Genomic DNA, 7,809 nt, shown 5'->3' with positions numbered 1-7,809 from the left:
GCGCCCTTTTTGGATGGGAACAAGTTTCCTCAGATATTAAAAAAATCTATTTTTGCTTAAAACGAATGGGTGGTGCTGGGGGTGGGGGGGGGGGAGGTATTTATCAATGCAACCGTGCTTATTCCTTCGAAGGTAGGTATAGTTTAAAAACAAATTGCAAAAACCCAGAATTTAGGTTGCTTCCCAATGTCGCCAGAGAGAAGGCCTGAGGTGATTTTAAGGGCATAGCAGATATCAACGGTGAGGTTGGATTGGAAACTTGTACTGAGTGAATGTAGTCACTGTTTAAGGTTGTGCTTACAGGGCCTGCTCAAACGGCGGGGGAGGGGACCATCTGTAAGATCTGTTCTGGGCCCCTATCTCACTGAAGGAGTAGACTATCATACTGGGGGGGCTGTATTTCTCAGAAAATAAACAAATTTGCATGCAAAGTGGGGCAATCTGGTGCATTTTCAGGCATATTTATGGAAAACTATAATCCCATTCTCACACACTCCCATATTAACACACTATACTTTTCTCACAGACTCTAGTGGCTTCTTTGTGGTATCATCAGTCTTTAAGTTATCATGTCCGACAACTCTCAACCCCCCAATCAGCTCCAAAGATTAAGAGCTATAAAAAAAGCTGCTATTTTACAGATAAACTACCTTCCCCAAGGTTTCCTTTTCACTAACACCTGGCCTTCCATCCTCCAGCAAGCAGCCTGGGCTTTCTGTTTAAGACCAGGGTGGATTAGCTCCCAGCTCCCCTCCACCAAAGATTAACTTTTTATTGAGCTAATTCTTTCTCCATTATTGGAGATATGGTAAGGAGAGCAAAGACTTGCAGCAGTACATTCTTTCCCTTCCAAAATAGTGTGCTTGTATATGCAACTTACCCGACCAAGTGGTAGTATAATTGCATCCGAGGATAAAATTCCACACGAAGGAGAAATAGTGTTTGAAGCGTCGCTATTGATGTTGTGTTGACTTGTTTTTGGATATGGCCAATGCTGGCAAGGCCACATTTATTGCCCATCCCTAGTTGTCCTGAGAAAGTGATGGGGAGCCTTCCCCTTGAACCGTTGCAATCCTTGTGATGATGGCCCTCCCACGATAGTGTTAGGTAGGGATTTCCAGGATTTTGACTCAGTGACGATGAAAGAATGGCGATATGTATCCAAGTCAGGATGGTGTGTGGCTTGGAGGGGAACTTTGGAGGTGATGGTTTTCCCATGATACTGCTGCTCTTGTTCGTCTCAATTGTTGAGGTTGGAGATGCTGTTGAAGTAAACTAGGAAACTTCGGTTCCTACTTACACATAAGGGAAAAAAATCAACCTTTATTTACTGTACTGAAATAGTCCCCGTAAAGATGTGTGAAGTGGAATTCACTTTTTAAAAGAGGTATTTTGCTGCCCATCATAAATCCCCTCATTGGAAACAGGTTAAGTCTGAGTAGTTATCTGTCTAGTGGCATAGCGTACTGTTGACTTATACATAGAAATACACAGACATTGACATGGAAACAGGCCAGTCAACCCAACCATGTCGGCGTTTGGCTTGGGACATTTTACTACATTAAAGCCGCTATATAAATGCAAGTTGTTGTTGTACCCTCTACGCAAACAAATAGCCCTAATCGCATTTACCCATCCTGTCCCTAAATTCCTCCATCCCCTTTTCCTTCATCCACCTATCCAATCTAGTCTTGAATGTTGAAATAGTTTCTGCCTCAACCACTAACCCTGGATGTGAATTCCACAGCCTCAGCTCTCTGTGTAAATCTCTTACATTTGAACTTGTAACAGAACCAGTTTTTATCCCTAAGGGGCAAGAGCGCTACTTGACAAAAGTCAACAACGTAAAATTAAAAGAAAAAACATACAAAAATGCAAAAAAATAGCACAGACCCTGGCGACTGGGAGAGATACAAAGAATGGCAAAGGGTGACAAAACAGATAATAAGAGCTACAAAAAGGGAGTATGGAAAGAAACTTGCAAGGGATATCAAAATCAACACAAAATTTTTTTACAATTATGTTAGGAAAAAGAGGGTGGTCAAGAGCAAAGTGGGCCCCTTAAAAACTGATAATGGTGATATTGTAAATGACAATAAGGAAATAGCAGACATGTTAAATAATTGGATTTAACTCATTGGAGTTCAGAAGAATGAGAGGCGATCTTATTGAAACATATAAGATTGTGAAGGGGCTGATCGGGTGGATGCGGTAAGGATGTTCCCAAGGATGGGTGAAACTAGAAATAAGGGGAATAATCTTAGAATAAGGGGCTGCTCTTTCAAAACTGAGATGAGGAGAAACTTCTTCACTCAGAGGGTAGTAGGTCTGTGGAATTTGCTGCCCCAGGAAGCTGTGGAAGCTACATCATTAAATAATGATGTAGCTTCCACAGCTTCCTGGGGCAGCTACATCAGGGATTTGTGCTGGGGCCTCAACTATTCACTGTATTTATTAACGACTTAAATGATGGGATTGAGAGTCACATATCCAAGTTTGCTGATGACACAAAGATAGGTAGCATTGTGAAAGGAAATATAGTTTTCATACAAATGTATGAGGAATTCAAAGTATTAGACTTATCGGGGTTATGGATTCGAAACAACAGGAACCAGCCTTAGTGCATTAATACTCGTGGTTAAAAACACACAACCATGCTATCTGAGGCAAAAACCGTGAAACAAAAGATCGGCTTGTATGTCCGAACATGTCGCTAAGCAACTACATTCCAGAATCAAGGAAGAACAATTGATGGGCCGCCAAAATGTTGATAAGGCAACCATCTATAAGTGGCTAAATTTGCTGCAGTGAGAAGGGGGGCCAGGGGTTAACCCACTGCATAAGGAGCCACCCCCTATTCGGACGCAGGGTGGAGGAGAAAGAAAGTAGAAGCGAGAGAAGCAAGAAGCGGACACACCTTCTACCCAGAATGGAACGGGTAATATAATTCTTGTTCTGTACTGTTAACTACTGCTTGGACACTTGCATGTGTTGATCCTTGTGTAAAGTTAATAAAGTATCACTATATCCAATTGGAGTCAAGTCGAATCATTCTGACAAACTGGCAACTCTGGTGGGACTTGACATATTTGTTTTCTTTAAATGAAGTCCCAGAGATGACTTTGATTGGTTTGGGAAGGAAACATGCAGGTGACTTGCATTACCTGCCAGTAGTCAACGTGTTCCATAATGGCCAGCTCTACGGAGGTAGTAAAGGCATTCTTAAAACAACTAGAGAATCTAGACGTAGTGGAATTACTATCTGTGATAGGGAATGATGAGGACTATGTCCAGAAACGAGTGGACGAGAAAAAGATTAAAATGGAGAAAGGTAGATAGTTATTAGTCTATGCTGCACATCTCTGTGCGCATCAGGGCGACCAGATGGTTCAACTGATGTTGAGAAAGCCCGAGATAAGAAGTTTGAGAAATGTGTAACAGATTTAGTGTCATTTTTGACTAGTCTTGAAGGGGATTCGTGTCAAAAGGCGACAAAATGGATTCAAAGTCAAGTAACTGAGGGTAAGATTGTGCAGGAGGACAAGGAGAACATAGGAACTTGCACTTTATTAGTTAAAATCTGTCAGACTTCGTGTGAGGTGGTGACTAAGATGAAGAAACTGGTAAGAGAGAAGGAAATCAAAGAGGATTGGAAAGCAGGATTCTTCTTGTTTAGCCACAGGAGTTGGGGAGGTTGAGAGAGGAAGTTGAAATTCAGACGGATAGGTTGAAAGATGAGGAAGAAGAACAAAAGGAAAGATGGAGGGACCTTCACTACATCAGGCTTGGGTGAGGATACAGACTGTGAGCTTCAGACTTTGAGTTGGTACAGAATGGGGTTCTATGAAGGAATCAAGAAGGAGAAAGGGAGAGGATCACAAGCTACAGAATGTGTTCTTTTGTTTTCAGTGTACTGCCTCTTTAAAAAGCCTGTCCTCATTGTGAGTGCTTTCTTTTCGAGGTTGCGGGCTAGCCCTTTTTAATGCTTGTTATGTGTTTTCCTCTTTTGTGTAATGTTACAACGATTTTGTTTAGCTGGGAAAGCAGCTATTTCCAGTATTTTCACAGTTTTTGTAAAGGCGTGCCTGAAGAAACAACGAAACGAAAGACGATGTAATTTATTGGGTTTTAGTTAGCACGTGCTATATTGATAACTTTATCTGTTTTGTCTTGTGTTTCATTCTGATGTTGCTGAATTAAAATTGGAGTTATTGAGGTTAACTAACCTATTAAATTGTGAAAACCAGACTTTTATTTTGGCCACGTAAAATTCTGGTTCTTATAAAAAAATGTGAGCATCTCAAATTCCGGACATGAGATTATCACATAAAAATTGGCATTTTTAATTTCTTAAATGTTTAATGATTTGAAGTAAATGTCGTGTGATTTGAAGTTTAAGCTGTGTTGAGTATTGGTGAGGGAGAATTGATATGTTAAAATATTGGGACATTTTGAAGTAACTTTATTTGTTTAATCATGTTTTACGGTGCAGTGAAATGTGATAGCTGTTAGCAAACTGACCCTTTGATCTTGTGATTGATGGTGGTCAAACCAAAGTGACCATGAAGAAAAAAAATGGTAAAAGGATCTCTGCTATCTCTGTGAAAACGATCTGGAGTAGTTAGATTGAACTGCAGAATTGTTTCATAGAACGTTTAAAGTTGATAAAAGGAAATACTGTTGATTGCTGCTGTTTTTAATGGATTTTCAAATACTAAGGATGGATAAAAATTGGTAAACTTTTGTGCCTTCATGACTCATGTTTTGAAAATTGGAAGTTAGAGAAGCTGAAATTTATTATCCAGGGTTTAATTGTATTAGGATCTTTGTGCAAGTTATCAGTTATAAAAGCACAAAGACTTTTTGGAAAAAGATCAATTTGAACTTCTTCAAAGCATTTTTGTTTCAATGATATTACAGCTAAAAAAATTACTATTGTGATTGACTCCTCCTCACTCCCTGAACTTCCAAATCTGCTGATTCATATGCAGTTTTATTGTCCCTTAATGAGAGAAAACTTGGGAGATAGGCTCGCCCATGTTCTTCTGACCCACTGCTTTGGTTATGCATATAAGATTTTTAAGTTCCTTAATTTAAATGGATATTTCCCCACGGAGACAGAAGGAAATCATGAATTGACAAATTAACCCCTCGGGCTCTCAAGAGGAGCCACCATGGATTTCCTGTTATTCTTTTCTTTTACACAGGGAACTGTGGTTTCAGGAACACATAAGTGATGATGGTGCAGCATTACCAAGAGTAGTTCTTTTTGGCTTCACAAACTTACAGAGCAACCTTTGCTGGAGTAGTACTGGTGCAGGAAACGATCCAGTGGTGTTAAGAATTTAAGACCTTATTTGTAGACATCAGCAGATATCCAGTATCACAGTGTGGTGACAATTTGGACCAAGACTTTGCTTCTCAAAGGCTCGGCATTAACCCATTCAGGGTTATTTATTGTCTTTCGGGTCAGAGTGCTCGAGGGAGGAGATATGGGCCGATATATCCAAAAGTAATTACAAGCACTTCTGTCTCTACTGTAAAACCATGAAGCCTGGACATAATTTGTTTCTGAAATTGGAATTGATAAAATAAATTGATAAGAGTTGCTGTTCAAGCACCCGAGAAGGGAAAATTTATTTGAAATTTAAGGGGATGATCAAATTTATTTACAACAAAAAAGAATCCAGTCTAAGTGGTCCCTGTCCAGTGCTGTGTATCAGAGTGAGTATTTTGGGGAAATAAACATACAAACATACATACAAACTACGAATTAAGAGCAGGAGTAGGCCATTCGGCCCCTCGAGCCTGCTCTGCCATTTGATAAGATCATGGCTGATCTGATTGTGACCCCAACTACACTTTCCCATTTACCTACTAAAACCTTTGACTCCCTTGTTAATCAGGAATCTATCTAACTCAGCCTTAAAAATATTCAATGACCCTGCCTCCACTGCTGTCTGGGGAAGGGAGTTCCAAAGACTCATAACCCTCTGAGAGAAAAAATTTCTCCTCATCTCCGTCTTAAATTGGAGACCCCTTATTTTTAAACTGTGTCCCCTAGTTCTAGTCTCTTCCGCAAGGGGATACATCCTCTCAGCATCTACCCCTTCAAGTCCCCTCAGGATCTTATATGTTTCAGTAAGATCACTTCTCATTCTTCTAAACTCCAGTGTATACAGGCCCAACTTGTCCAACCTTTCCTCATAAGATAACCCCCTCACCCCAGGAATCAGTCGAGTGAAGCTTCTCTGAACCGTCTCTAAAGCAATTATGTCTTTTCTTAAAAAAGGAGACCAAAACTGCACACAGTATTCTAGGTGGTCTCATGCCCTGAAGAACCGTAGCAAAACATTTCTACTTTTATATTCCATTCCCCTTGCAATAAATAACAACATTTCATTTGCCTTCCTAATCACTTGTTGTACCTGCATACTAACTTTTTGTGATTCATGTACGAGGACACCCAGATCCCTCTGTACCTCAGAGTTCTGCAGTCTCCATTTAAATAATATATTGCTTTTCTATTCCTCCTGCCAAAATGGACAAGTTCACATTTTCCCACATTATACTCCATCTGCCAAATTTTTGCGCACTCACTTGACCTATCTATATCCCTTGGCAAACTCCTTATGTCCTCTTCACAACTTACTTTCCTACCTACCTTCATCCAAGTCATTGATATAGACTGTAAATAGTTAAGGCCCCAGCACTGACCCACATGGCACTCCACTCGTTACAGCTTGCCAACCTGAAAATGACCCATTTATGCCTACTCTCTGTTTCCTGTTAGCTAATCAATCCTTTATCCATGCTAATATGTTACCCCCTACACCATGAGCTCTTATTTTGTGTAGTAGCCTTTGATGTGGCACCTTGTCAAATGCCTTCTGGAAATCCAAGTACACCACATCCACAGTATCCCCTTTATCCACGTTGCTTGATACTTCCTCAAAGAACTCTAATAAATTTCCCTTTCACAAAGATGTGTTGACGTTGCCTGATTGCATTGAGATTTTCTAAGTGCCCTGCTATAACCTCCTTAATAATAGATTGCATTTTCTCTATGACAGATGTTAAGCTAACTGGCCTAAATTATACACTGACAAGTCTAAATTATACACTGACAAGTCCTGTTAGTCCAATAATACTACTTTCCAGAATTGGAATAATTTTGAAATGATAAAATGGGCTTAAGATATTTTGGGAATAAAAGTGGTCCAAGAAGATTCAAGTAAAATAAACAAAAAAATGTATTAAGATATTGGACTCGGAGAAAAACCCTAAAGATATTGGACCGGATGTTAATTTTATATTGGACGGTAAAGTTCCTCCAGGGCTCATGAATGAGATGAAATGGTAACATAATGGGATGTGTAAAATTGGATGACAGGAAGTGATTGAGGATATAAGATAGAGACAAAGAAATTACATCACCAAATGGGAATTTTTCTGAGGTGATTATGGGTGAATTTCAGGAACCACACTAAGGGGGTTAGGGAAAGATGTGTGAGTGCATCCATGAGTAACATAAATCATCTGAGCATGATTTACTAAAGATATCAATCTGGTATAAATGTACAATCCAGTGAAAATCAGGAAAATGTAGTTGAGAATAGTAAATTGTTGGTTTCTCTTGGAAATATTTGTGTCCTTGCCTATACTGAACAATGAGAAAACTGCATTTGATATCCTGGCGACTACCTGGGACATCGGGACCATGCAGTGGGAGATAAGCAAAGACCTCCAGATACTCCCTGATTTTTTGATAAGATAACCTGAAACCCCAAGAATGGCTACAGTGGACAT

Source organism: Heptranchias perlo, chromosome 6 (assembly GCF_035084215.1).
Source record: "Heptranchias perlo isolate sHepPer1 chromosome 6, sHepPer1.hap1, whole genome shotgun sequence".
Classification (NCBI taxonomy): domain Eukaryota; kingdom Metazoa; phylum Chordata; class Chondrichthyes; order Hexanchiformes; family Hexanchidae; genus Heptranchias; species Heptranchias perlo.
This window is presented reverse-complemented; position numbering follows the sequence as displayed.